Below are 14109 nucleotides of genomic sequence, written 5' to 3' on the forward strand. Positions count from 1 at the left end.
GGACCTCGTTCCCCTGCTGCATTTCTGTCTGGTGACCCACCCCGTTTCTCACCCTCAAAATTTTTGTTGGCTTCCTAAATGTAAAACAAACCCAATCCAAGGTGTGAAATGGCATTTGAAGTTGAAGAAACTATGCTTCTGTGTCCACTTCTTTCTTCCACCCTTCTTTTGCCCACCCAAGTCCTACCCTCCCTCAGACCTTGGCCCAGCTCCTTTTCTGAGAAGGACACTCCCAGTGACCTCCAACCTCAGGAATTCTTCCCTTTTTCCTAGAATACTTGTAGTTTGCACTCTTTGCTGGGTCCTGAATTGTGCGTGCCCCGTGACAGACCCTGCAGGTCATCACATGGCTGTCTGACCTCTGTCTGATGGCCTAGCTCCTCAGCATCTCCGTCCCGGCTCCTCAGCTGGGCTTAGGCCACTGTGGGCAGTGATTTCTGCCGCGTTGGATTTCTCGGTCTCCCCAGCACTCAGCCTGGATCTGGTTCTGCAGATGCTTGCTGACAGACTCAGAGCCGAGTGCATTTAAGCTCCACTCCCAGGTGAGAAGCCGTGTCTTCGGTCGTTTGTGGCTGACTTCAGGGTGTGAAAGAAGAGCATTGTCAAGAATGGTATACTGACCACCAGTGATCTGTGAGGCCAGAGGTCCGTTAATGCAGCGCAGCCTCACTGCCCGCCCCCCGCTGTCAGGAAGCCTGGGCAGGTGCAGATGTTCTGCCATGCACAGCTGGAGTGGCCTCCAGTTCAGAATTCCCTCTTGCTAAGTTCCTGCAACCACGTGACTCTTCTGTGACTCTCTGGCTGACCTCTCAGCGGTGCTTCAGCTACCTTTGGTCTGCGTTGGAAGCCTGGTCCTACAAGGAAAGCACAGTCTAAGACACGGACGGTGGACGAACAATTAAAAGAAGACTGGCCGCAGCCAAGGCAGCTCGAGGTCGGGAGGGTTGGCTGAGACATCTTCTCGGATCTCGGGAGCTTGTGGCCGGATCATGAAAGGCTGGGAGGACTTTCCAGGCACCGGGGCCATGTTCTGACTCATTAGGGAGACCTTGGTTACCTTGTCCTCCTCTGGAGGCTTCGTAGGCAGACCCAGCTCTGCCTTTCTGCCTACCTGGTGACCATGTCAGCTCAGCTCTTAGGACTCTGAGGCCCCTCCTGTCCATGACCTTCAAGTCACAGGGGCTATTGACCACATTTCCCCTGGCACGGGGAAGAGAATTGCTGAAATCCACATGCCTTGTCCTGTACACACAGGTGTAGGCAGGGAGGTTCACTGCAGCTCTGTTTGTAATGCAAAAAATTGGAGCCAGCCCACGTATTCAGCAGAAGGGTACCTGTCAGCTGTGATACATCTGTATGAAAGAAATACTCTGCAGCAATTCAAAAAGAAGAGGAAGGCTTACATGTGTGCACAGGAAAAGGTTAATTGCTAAGCAAAAGAAGCAAGTTGTAGAATAATATACACAATGTGATCCCATTTGTGTAAAATTGCATATCAATAATGTATTCCTATATGTACATAAATAAGTGTGTAAATGCACAGATAAGAGTTTGAAAGGACCATATCAGACTCCTAGGAATGGTAAAGAGCAGTAGGGTAGGAGAAGAGGGTGGAAAGGATGAGTTTCACTTTTTTCTCTATTTATTTTCTACAATGGGAGTATCTTCATAGTATCATTTTGAAGGAAGAGAGGTAGGGAAGGAAGGGAAGCAGGTGGCCACACTTGGTGTCTGGAGTAGTGACAGGTAGATTGCATTTGGATGTCCAGGCTTGGCTGGAATGGGTTCTGTGTTTGGTAACAATGTTTCCCATGGATTCACATGTGAATGTTTGACCTCAGACACACTGCATGCTTGTCATCCTCGGTCAGTGGATACAAAGTATCTCTTTTAGTCATCTTTATCTTCAAAGGGAGAAGAAAGCCCATGACACACCTTTCAACTATATACATTTTATTTTCAATATCAGTTATGTTGTACTTCTAATTGAATGTTTTAGTTAAATGAGTTTATGTCCTTTTTAGGATTCACAGATCCCCTAGTGATACAGCTTGAAGCACTGGGCAGGGTTTCCTGGTCGGATTGGTCGGTGTGGATGAGTTCTGTTACTTTACTGGCATTACAAAAACCACCACACTATCATAATTGCTGATGAGGTCCAGGGCCTTTGAAAGCAAATTGTTGTTCGACCTGGGATCGTTCTCAGGTTGACAGTTGTTTCCATCTCTCCGGTGAAGTCTTTGAGTATCAGTGGCACCTCCTGTGCCAAAAGTTTGCAGCTTTCATGTGTTGAGGTAAATTTGTTTGAAGCCAACCCCAGACTTAAATAGAAATGACTCAAATAGAAATGATTATGCTAGGTATCGAAAACTGTCTAGTAATCGCTCTTTCTTGAATCCAGCTGTGTCTGAGTTCCCCATGTGTGGGCTGTCAAGTGCAAAGAAGGCGGCTCCCCTGGCTGCAGACCTTCTGTGACAAATGGAATTCTGAAGCCAGAATTCCAGCGCAGATGAGCCAGAGGGGCTGAAATTGCCGAGGCCTGCGTTGGTTCCAGGCAGGAAAGCAGTGCTTCTCGTCTCTTAAGTGAAGGAGATGTGTTAACTTCCCTTTGCCCGGCTCCCTGGAGCTCCTGGCACTTCAGCTGTGGGCGTTCTGTCTAGTTCTCACACTTACTGACCAGGATCCACGTAACTGAAGACTTTTGCAAAACACTCTTCTTCTAGACTTTTCCTCTCAGTCAAGTCCCAGTTTCTTGAGCATCTCCTGCTGAGCTTCCGTCTCCTCTCTCTTCTGCAGACTCCCCCGTGCGATCACGTCCTGAGCATGAGTGCCAAGCGCTGCTTCTGGAGCGGGCACTCCTAGCTCAGACCCCTCCCAGTCCTCAGCGGGGAATATGCTAGTGGCAGGATCTGCCAGGATTTCTAAACCAAGGTCTCAGGAGAAGCGTGTGACACGTGGTCTCTCCCCTCTGCTCCAGCTGGAATGGCAGTACGCACGGACGCACTGCAGCAGGGTTGCCCGTAAGTGCTGGATGGTAGTTGGTCTGTTTATACGACATCCTCATGCCCATGGACGGGGGTTGGGGAAGACTTTGTGAAGAGGAGTGTTGAGGCAGCCTTGCAGGACTGGTATGTCCAGTTCAGTGGGGAGGTGTGTCTCAAGTAGGACCAGCCCTTCCGGGCTGGTCAGGAAGGGGGAAATAAGGACACGTGTGGATGTCGTCTGGTTACAGAGTGGAGAGGGTGGTCAGCATGGTGGGGTGAGGGTGGTGCCATCTTCAGTTCTCCTTTTGGCTAAATTGGGAGTTATTCCTTCAGATTCAGCAAATTTTAATTGAGTACCTACCTTGTAGCAGGGATGGGGGATAAAATGCAAAGAGAAGTAAGCTGTGGCCCAGCACTACGAAGAGACAGGCACGGAAATCCTTAAACGGTGTGGAGTTGCGGATGCACGACAGAGCTGAGGGGCCTGGGGCACCATCCCCGCTGGGTCAGCCAGGCCTCGCCACAGAGCTGGCAGTGTGGAGTGACCCCACAGGATAAGAGGGTCTGCTGGGTAGTGGTGGTGAGGAGGGGCAGTTGGAGTGGGGGATGGACTCTGGGTGAGGGCGTGTGTGCAGGGCACCAGGTGTGCAAAGCACAGGGCTCAGCAGGGCAGGAATGCCAGGAGCCAGGCTGGAGGAAGAGGCGTGGGGAAGATTAGGAAAGGTTTTGTTCGTCAAGCTGAGGAGTCTGAGCTTCGTCTTGTGCGAAGCAGAGACTCAGCAAAGATTTATGAACAAAGTCAGGTGACACATTCACATTTCTTTTCCAAGATGTTGACTAGGGGATGGGATGGAGTGAGGGAGACAGATACCAAAGAAACTGCTGGGAAGCTATTACGGTAACCCTGGTCAGAAATCGTGAGGGCTGAACTGGGACACCGGAAAGTAGAGGAGTCATCTCCACAAAGTGACACAGCAAGGTTAGAAATCAAAGGATGGGAAACGGGTCTACAGCAAACATGAACCAAAAGAAAGGTGGCATAGTAATAGCTTTATCAGACAAAATAGAATTCTTGTGGGCACCTTATAAAACCCTAAGCAGCTTTGCCATTTTCAGGTGCTCCTATAATTCATTACCAGGTAGGCACTACCAGTGGGCCCTGTGCCTGCCACACCTGCAAGGGAAGTGGCCCAACCTGACTCCAGAAGCTGGGGGTGAAGCAGCGGTACCAGGTGGTGTCATCGCCTCACTGCAGCCGAGGTCCTGCCTTCCCATCTCTGTGCTCTGACTCCTGGGATGTTGCGGGACGTTTGCGTGTGTGCCGGGGCAGAGACTGGCGGAGGCCCCAGGTCTGGAGTGAGAAATTATTTCTCTCCCCTCAGTTATCACCACGAGGAGCACAGGTGTGGTTTCAGCATTCATAACTGAGCGGGGCGTCTGCAGCCAGCTCTGCTCTCTCTTCTAAGGGAAAATCACTGACTCCGCGGTGAGGGTGGAGGCTGGCTGCCGGAGAGGACACGGGTGCCTCTGGATTCTGAGTGGGATCCTCCTCCTCTTGAGGGCCAACTGTGGACAGGCTTGGTTGCTTCCCAGGCTTTGTCCCAACTAAAGGAAGATCATCCATAGAACTACTGCCAGAGCCAGAGAAAGGAGAGGCCACCCTGCCTTGTCCCAGTGGCTGCAGAGGGACGCTGCCCTGACTGTGTGATCACCTGAGGCGTCTCAGACAACAGAGTGGAGCCTGGACTTCGGCTTGAGCGTTCCGGTCCTGGAAACTGTTCCTAACCAGAGTAGTTCAGAGGTCATTGCTGACTGTACTGGCCTTCAGAGTCATCAGGGCCTAGCGACGGTGGAGCTGGTCCAACCTGAATTTACCTGTTTAACCAGACCAGCCCCACGGAATCCAAGTGGAAGACACTCCCAGATCCCCAGATCAACCCAAAGGGACTGAATTCAAACGGCCTCCTGGAACACCCCGACTCATGGCGAACGAAGGGAGAACGACCTTCCCAAGTGTTTGCCTTTCTCCCACGCCCCCTCCCGTGTTCCTGTAACCTGACACTTCCCCACTTTTCCGCTGGGACCCTCTCCTGCTGCCAGCCCTGCACTTGCAGTGGCGTCAAGACCAGTGGTTTCAACCAGTTGTCTTGACGTCCTGCCCACCCCCAGGAGGGACCTCTGGCCTCCCCACACAGTTCTCCCCTCTGTGCCCACTGCGAGAGGATGCAGCTGTCAAAATAAAAATAGCCCGTCAGCTTGCTTTCAGCGGCAGCCGTCGGGGAGGGAGGGCTTGGTGAAGTGATGCCCTTCAAGGAAGGCGCCCCTCCCCTGTAGTGTTGGGGGTTGGACCCCCGCACTGTGGTATGTCGGTGACCCACGCGCCAGGGAGATCCAGTGCAATCTGGCCGTCCACACGTACCTGCCTTGGAGAGCGCGCCCTTCCTCACGCCCTGGAGAAGCGGGAGTCACGGACGCACGCGCTGGCCTCTACCGCATCCCACCTCTGTGTGCCCTTACCCTGACCCCCCCACGCAGGACTGGCCAGCTCGCAGGGCAGTGCCCTGCTCTGGGTCAGTGTTTGCTTCATTCTCAAGACACACCATTTCTGGGGTCTGACCCCACTTGGAGGACGTGATGTTAGGCCCGAGGGACCTTGAATGCTGCTTAGAAAAAGCTCCTGAAGTGCCGAGGATCGCGCCCCAGTGGAATCTGCGGCGTTGGCCACTCGCCTGCGGGAAGGTCTCGTCCCATTGGGAGGGAGGGAGTCTGGACTCATTTGCTTGGCCGCCTGCAAGAGGGACCACAGACAACGTTCCAAATGCTGAGCTCCTTGCAGAGGAGGGGCTGGCCACCCTCCTGCACAGGCGAGGCCAGCCGGCAGCGCACCCACGTGTGAGCCCGGCCCTCCAAACCCCCAGGCGACACCTCTGCAGCCTGGTCTGTGCTGGTGACAGCACGCGCCTTGTTCTTTGTTAGCACCTCCAACCGCTCAGTGCTTCACAGGTGGAATCAAATCTCCTTTTTTAAAAAAGTCCTGTGTTGGAGAGAAATTCCTCTGTGCCTCTCTTCAGAGTGAGGAAGAGAGCCGAGCACAAGTGATGGTTTAGAATCAGGCAATCCCAAGGCTGTCTCCTCATATCCCACGTGTGGAAGAGAAATGCGATGTGTGATTTACCGAATGAGCTCCAAGTTGTCACAGTGACCTTGGGAAGCGTCCCTGTCCGACCAGGGCTCAGCACACCTTCTGTCAAGGGCCAGATGATGAATACATTTGGCTCTAGGGCCCTGAGGTTTCCGGGCAGCACTCTGCCGCCCCCTCCCACCCGTGTCGTGAGAGAAGCTGCAGGCCACACGCAGATGAACAGGCGGGCTGTGTCCCGACACACACGGGCCTGTTTGTCACCTCTGGTCTTGGTGGCCAGGTGGCAGGGAGCGTAGCTCGGGTGCACCTCAGGGACTGAGCCAGCGGCTTCCAGGGGCCTGTGTTGGGTCTGAAACTTGGGGCCACTGAGTCCCCAGTTTAATGCACTCCTGGAAATTTTGGAGCATCTGGCCAGCCTCCACCTTGGTAATAGTTTTTCATTGTTAGTGAGACCGGCCACAGCATCCTGCTGAGATTTAGAGCTCATAGGACCCTGCAGATGGAGACATCGCCCTTTAAGACGGCTTGGCCTGCCTGCCTGCCCTGGGTGGTGCTTCCTGCCAACTCTAGGGACCTCTGGCCCCCCTGGAAACGGGACTCTCAGGGCACATTGGAATTTAAGATTCTAAAAGTGGATCTCCCTTCCTTCACTTAGTGACCATGTGTTGATGATCTCTGGAGAGAGAGGTGCTAGGGTGCTGCAAGAAAGATGAGTGAGATGGGACCCAGGCACTGAAGGAAACTGGGGTCTAAGGGAGATACCCTCAAATCAATTATCGTCCTCTCTGCTGGGGCCCCGGCACCCTTGGGGTCTAAGGGAGAGACTGACCCTCAAGTCAATTACCGTCCTCTGTGCTGGGGCCCCGGCACCCTTGGGGTCTAAGGGAGAGACTGACCCTCAAATCAATTACTGTCCTTTGTGCTGGGGCCCCGGCACCCTGTGCGGCCCGTTGGGTGCTGGGGGGCAGTTAGAGAAATCACTGGAGTCAGCCTGGGACGGGGGTGCTCTCTGAGGAAGTGCCCCCCAGGACTCCTGATGGAGAGAAGGACCCACAGGAGCCTGGGGAGGGGTGGGCAGGAAAGTGCAGGACGCCTGGGGGGCTCAGGCAGCAGGCTCCCGGGCTTGGTGAGCTGGAGGAAGGGGGGTCGTAACAGAGCCACAGAGCTTGGGAGGGGGTCTTTTTACTTTGCAGACGGGGTGTTTCACCAGCCGAGACACATGATCAGATAAAAATCCACCTTTGTGTCTTTTACAGGCAAACTTGGTCCACTGCCGATCACTCCTGAGGAGTGTTTCATTCACGGTGACTTTCAACGTGGTCGTGTAGCATTAATGCCCGTTAGGTTACACTGTAGCATTGCTCGATTTGGAGAGATTTTGCCGAAACTGCCCTGTTTTCACGAGTCACGTCGGGCGCACCAGCAGGTCCTCAGACAGAACCCAGATCACGGAAGAGGGTTGGGTGGTAGGCTGGCGTGACCTCCCCATCGCCCACCCTCGCAGCCTGAGGGACTCCAGCGGACTGTGCCCGCGTTAGCAAAAGGAGTTTGAGCAAAAATAAGCCTTTGGGTTCTCCACCTGTTGACCTGACGAGTCAAATGTATGTCGTTTTTTGACTAACCTGAAAGAAGCCAGCAGGTGCTGGAGGGTTCTCATTTGCATTTTTTCTCACAAAATCAAACTGAGGGCTAAATCTTGTCTCTCCACTCTGACCTTCCCACCCCTCCCCTCCCCACCAAGCACCACAGAGTTCTTGGAAGTTGTTATTTGTGGTGGTGTTTCCTAAATTTAGCTGATGCAGGAAGAATCAGTGGCAAATGGGGACGTTAAGAAAATGCATCTTCGGTTTAGAACCTGGATTTAAGACGTGTATTATGTGGCACAACTAAAGAGCCACATTTAGCTTCTGGGGTGATTTTCCACAGTAGTTTCTTTGAGATTTTTGCTGTGGTATAAACAACCAAAAAGAGAGATGGCGGGAACCTCACCCTCTGGACCTTCCCTGTTTGGTGTTTTATGCTGATTTCCAGTTCTTAGTCCACAGACGTTCATCAGATTTTCCAGATGTAATCTCTTTATGGATATAATTTTGTACTGTACTTTTTCCCTTTAAAATGTTATTGGCTGGGTGAAAATTCTTAAATCGAGGAAAAATACTAATCAAAATGTATGTGCCAGGGCTTCCCTGGTGGCGCAGTGGTTGAGAATCTGCCTGCCAATGCAGGGGACACGGGTTCGAGCCCTGGTCTGGGAAGATCCCACATGCCGCGGAGCAACTCGGCCCGTTACTGAGCCTGCGCGTCTGGAGCCTGTGCTTGGCAATGAGAGGCCACGATAGTGAGAGGCCCGCGCACCGCGATGAAGAGTGGCCCCCACTTGCCACAACTAGAGAAAGCCCTCGCACAGAAACGAAGACCCAACACAGCCATACATACATACATACATAAAAAGAATGTAAGCAGACAAGAATAGCATTAAAAAAATGAAAAATTTTAAAAAAAATTAAAAAACAAAAAAATGTATGTGCCAGGAACTGGGCTTGGCTTCCACGTACATGAACGATTTGGGCATCTTCATGGGCTTTCTCTGCACTGAGACTCTGCCAGGAGGGGCCCTGGAAACAGACAGTGAGGCTGTCAAACCTGGTATGTTTGTCCAAAAGCAATTTCAAGTCAGCAGTTGCCATCTGTTGGGTATGTGACCTTTAAGAGTGTGGCCAGACTAATTTTTTCAGAGTTTACCTACCTTTAGGTTTATATAAAAGCGCAGAAGTTGTCAAATTCATAGAGACAGAAAGTAGAAGACTCCCAGGGGCTGGGGAGGGGTGGGAGCTAGTGTTTAATGGGGACCGAGTTTCCATTTGGGAAGATGAAAAGGTTCTGAAGACGGGTGGCAGGGATGTGAATGTGAATGCATTTAATGCCTGTGAACTGTATACTTAAAATGGTTAAAATGGTTAATTCTATGTTATGTATATTTTACCACGCCGAAAAAGTGGAGAGAGTGATTGTCTCAAGTGAGAGAGACTTTTTAAAAATTAGTATATAAGCTGTGGCCCTGCTTCTGATCAGGTGTGAGACAGTTCAAATTTAATTCTTTTTTTTTTTTTCAACACTGTATTTCCAGTTCTGTTTATTTATTTATTTTTTATTTTTGGCTGTACTGGGTCTTCATTGCTTTGCGCAGGCTTTCTCTAGTTGTGGCGAGCAGGGGCTACTCTTCGTTGCCGTGCACGGGCTTCGCATTGCAATGGCTTCTCTTGTTGCAGAGAACAGGCTCTAGGTGCGCGGGCTTCAGTGTTTGCAGCACATGGTCTCAGTAGTTGCAGCGCGTGGGCTCAGTAGTTGTGGCTCGCGGGCTCTAGAGTGCGGGCTCAGTAGTTGTGGCGCACGGGCTTAGTTGCTCTGCAGCATGTGGGATCTTCCCAGAACAGGGCTCGAACCCATGTCCCCTGCATTGGCAGGCGGATTCTTAACCATTGTGCCACCAGGGAAGTCGCCAAATTTAATTCTCTTTAATTTTATGTTTCTTTTCTGGACTCAGAGTTTTTTGGCAATGTGGTGAAACTAGCTCCTCATGGGGTCTTCAGCGTATTTTCTCAAGCCGTGCAGTACAGCCCCCAAACATGCTGGTCAAAGGAAAAACGCAGTCTCTTCAGGGGTCCTCCCATGCACGCCCAAGTTGCTGCTGGCACTGAACGGAATAAATGAGAAACCAAGATTTCTGATTATGTCGTTTCTGCCTGGATTTCCCGATTCTGGCCCCTTAGTGAGCCCCTGCTCCTCCCACTGACGTTTCCTCTTAGGTTGTAAATAGGCAGAAAGGAGTTATTTTCTATAACTGGTCTCCATTAGCTTCCTGGGAGAGAGAAGACAGCTCTGAAGGGCTTGGCCTTTCCTTTGAAAAGTAGAATGTCAACTAGGTTCTTCAGAAGACTCTTACTTATGATGTTTCAGAAAGAAAAGAACAGTGAATTTTAGAAATTGTACTTGAAACAAGCGAGAGTTTGATTCCTTCACTAGTCCTGAAATCAGAACCTTGGCCCTGCTTTTCAAGTACTTGCCTATGTATCGTTTTAAGTGTAATCTTTAGTTTCAGGCCCAAAGAAAGGCAAAAACCTTACTCTTGGTGGTTACTATGCTTGTTGAAACAGAAAACTGAAAATTATTAGAACTTTTGAGAATACGGACTTAGAAAGCTTTAACCTTTTGTTCAAGAAGAGCCTCTGGAATACTTTCTAAACTTTCTTTTCAGTCGAGTGGTGACTACCGCTTCTTTTAAAACCTAACAAAAACAAAACTTCATCCAAAAAGCGCTCCTTGGCAAATCCCACCTAACTCTTACTTCTTTCCTGTGTTTTCCTAATTTTTTTTCCTACATTATGTCACATTAGTGTGACATTATGTCACACTAATTGATGTGTCACTTGGTATTGTGAATATTTAGTGTATATGTTTTTTGCCTTTTTCCTCCCTCTGGTTCCCATTTCATCAGTATTGGTGCCATTCTCAGGACATGTGAGGCCATTCAAAATGTCAAGTAGTCCAAAGAAATTGGTTGCTCTTTCTTTGTCCCTCGTAGAAACCATGGCCGTTTTAACTGAGCTTATTTTTGTACTTCAGTGGGCACTCCTGGGCCAGCTCTCTAAGTTGAGAGTCTGTAACTCGACATTTATTAGCTCCATAAAAGTTTAATGTCAATTAGCTTTCCAGCAATCACTTTTTTGAAGTATCATGGAAATACTGAATTTTTATTTATTTAGTAAGAATTTTGTTTCAAAGAAGATAACTGATTTTAGGGTTTTTAAAAAAATATTAGTGGTAATATGAAGGAGGAAATACCACCTAGCAAATGCTATAGTAAGGGAAACATTGCTGCTATTTTTATTACTTATGAATTTTTCACATTGCTCTAGAATTTTGTCCTATAATAAGATGTTCTTTATTTTTTTGCTAAACTTTCCATAACTTAGCTAAACATCTGTCTCTCTGAACTCCAGCACTACAGAATGGTCCTTTGTTTAGGTCCAAGTAGATGAAAAATTCTGTTCCACATCATATTAAAACATCTGCAGAACCCAGTCCTTTAATAATTTTAAGTCTGTCCAGCTTTCTCATTAGCGTTGAGGTCCTTCACGCTGCCAGCACTCTTGCTGCTTTCTGAATTAGTAATTAACTGAATTGTACACATGTGCAGGCATCTGAAGCCTTTTTTCAGGCACCTTATGTTCTGCAGTCTGTGGCCTCCAAGAAAGATACTTTTTGTGCTTTGTTAATGACTAAGCCAGGATAAGTAGACGTTCTTGGGTGGTGAGCAACTGAACCTTTTCGACAGTTTTGACTCCTTTCTTCACTGTATTTGCATAGTTTGTTCCCTTCTTATTGTAGATCACGGTGAGCTGCTTCTTAGCTGTGTCCCGCTGGAGCGTGTGTGTGCGGCGTGCCCCCAGCGTGGCGTGACTCTTGTTTTCGTGGTCACCAGACTAAGGCCTGGGCACTTCACAATATTTTTCTTCCCTTGTACTATTCTTATGATGTGATCTTCATGTTAACTGATTTTCACCTTGTTCTTATCATCCAACAGACATTTAGTAAGTGCTGTGGTATGCCAGGCATCATTCCAGGGAAGGTTATTAGTGCTGTTATTCTATCTTTGAGAGAACATGATCTTATATTTTATATTTTCAGCGTCCTTCCTTTGCAGTAGGGGATCCCCAAACTTGTGGCCAGGAGCCCCTTTGTTCCTCCTTAAACGCGTCACAGGTGGGAAGCCGTCATTGCCACATACCCGTCCCAGCCAGTGAGGCTGAGGAGACCCACATGGCCGCAAGGTGCCTCCTCACCCTCGGCAGGCATGGAGTGGGGACACCCCTTGCCACCTTCTCCCGGTTTACTCCTGCTGTGTGGCGCTGGCCTCTTTCCCTTCGTACATTAGGCACCACAGAGGGGAACGAGACCCCGTCCAGAGAACACTGAAGAAGCAGAGCGCTTCCCCCGACACCATGCTGGCGTTGATGGTGGACGCTCTCAATAAGCTAAGAGCCATTTACCCTCCCCTCCTCTCTTCCTTTTCTCCATTTTTTTCTCTCCTCCCGACATACGGGCTGGGCCGGTTCTAGATTCTGCAGAATTAAGGGGCTGTCAGTGGGAAAGTGTGACAGGTGCTTTCGTCCCACATTAGAGGGACCCACCTCAGCATCGCTGACTGCCAAGTCGCTCAGACTGACAGTCGCAGGAGAAGGGAAAGTGGAACCCTGAGAACCCTTCGCGTCCCTCTGGAAGGGTTGGTCTGAAGGGAATTGGGGGAAGTGTGTGGGAGGGAAGCGTTTCACAAGCTTCTGGGCCTGATCCAGCCAACTCTCACTTAAGAGTAAAAGGAAAAAAGTAAATGAGTCATTTCAATGGCGGATTACAAGGTGATCAGTGTGTGTCTACACCAACAAGCCTGTTGGCCTCCATGAGGGGAGGCGTGAAATGACTCTTTTTAACAGTATCGTTTCCATTTCCATTTTCTTTCCCTTCAAATCAGGGCTGTCAAACCTCTCTGGGTTTGGAGGTGCTTTAGAACTTCAGGCAGCTGCTTCACTGTTTCCAGCAGAGCACAATGCCCGGAGTCCAGGGGGACGGGGACAGAGACAGGAGGAGACAGTGAGGTGACGAAGGGACGCTTGAGTGAGGGACAGCCTGCTGCTTCACGTTCTTCTCCCAGCAGCTAACCCGTGGCGTGTTAGCGTGTTAGCACGTTTGGCCCCATGTGGAGTGTTCCTCTGTGAATAAGTAGCAGTAAAACTCACCTTCTTGGAGATCCAAAGGAGCCTTTGTTGGAAGGTGTCATGACTGACTCAAAACTGAAAAATATATATATACATACATACATATACGTGTGTGTGTGTGTGTGTGTGTGTGTGTGAAATAAGCAGGAGAAATGATCTTTCTGACCTCTCATAACGGCGGGGGACAGGAAGGGGAATTGTGTCACTCAGGTCTTAGTTGCAGACAGCAGATTCCACTCTGAGGCACTTCAGCAGAAAGGGGCTTGTTAAGAGAGAGCCGAGGGCTATGATCTCCTCCGAAGAGCTGGAGAGACAGGCTGCCAACTGCAGCTCGAGGAACAACACCCAGTGCACCACATACGACTGCCCACTGCGACCTGCTGCCACGTCCGCCCAGCACTTCCCGCCCCTGCCGCCACCTGCACCTGCCGAGCAGGTGCTCTGTACCCATCTGACTCTTCCCATGTCCTGTTTCCAAATCTGCCTCAAGTAGGTGTGTCAGATGATGCAACCAGGTCCCGAGTCTGCACCCTAACAGCAAAGGAGGTTGAGAAACATAGTTTCTGTAGCTTCTGTGTTGGAAGGTGGGATCCACAACGTGGAGAAGGACCACATGTTCCTCACAAGACTGCACTAGCAAATACAACACAGAAATTCCTAATGATATGAGTTGAGTGTAAAATCTTAATTTGATATGAGTTGAGTGCAAAAAAATTGCAAATAATTCTAGAAATAATAATTTTATGCCTTCAACTGCTAAGGGACTTGTGGTTGTCTGTACCATGATTCCACATATTTCTCCTTCTTTGACTCTCTTAGGTTGGTTACTTTTCTAGTTTCTGATACGTTTCCCCCCCATTAATTATCTATGACCTGGTGGCTAGATTCTGTTAGATTAGGCTATCAAGAGAGAAAGGTTTAAAAGTGGTTTATTTAAGTCTTCATGAAGCCATATTCCTTCGCAAAGTTTGCTGAGATTTCTAGACCTTGTCTTTTTACTTGACATTGAAGACCTTTCGTACTATACTTTAAATCCCTCCAAAGAAGAGGCAACCAAGTTTTTAATAAAACTCAAATTTGGCATGATTTTTTTATAGTATGAATTTACATAAACATTTGTATAGATTTTTATAGTGAACAATGTGAAGTTCATTTTTTTTCAAATTGGGTCATCCTTTTAAAAAAATATTAGTTTGGTATGTGAACTTTT

At 49.3% G+C, this 14109-nt stretch overlaps 1 protein-coding gene across 8 annotated transcripts in view; it reads left to right on the forward strand.

Moving 5' to 3' along the window:
* Nucleotides 1-14109, forward strand: part of DUSP22 (dual specificity phosphatase 22) — a 47582-nt gene that overhangs the window by 20395 nt on the left and 13078 nt on the right. The window lies entirely within an intron of this gene.

The sequence above is a fragment of the Eubalaena glacialis genome, chromosome 7 (assembly GCF_028564815.1).
Source record: "Eubalaena glacialis isolate mEubGla1 chromosome 7, mEubGla1.1.hap2.+ XY, whole genome shotgun sequence".
Classification (NCBI taxonomy): domain Eukaryota; kingdom Metazoa; phylum Chordata; class Mammalia; order Artiodactyla; family Balaenidae; genus Eubalaena; species Eubalaena glacialis.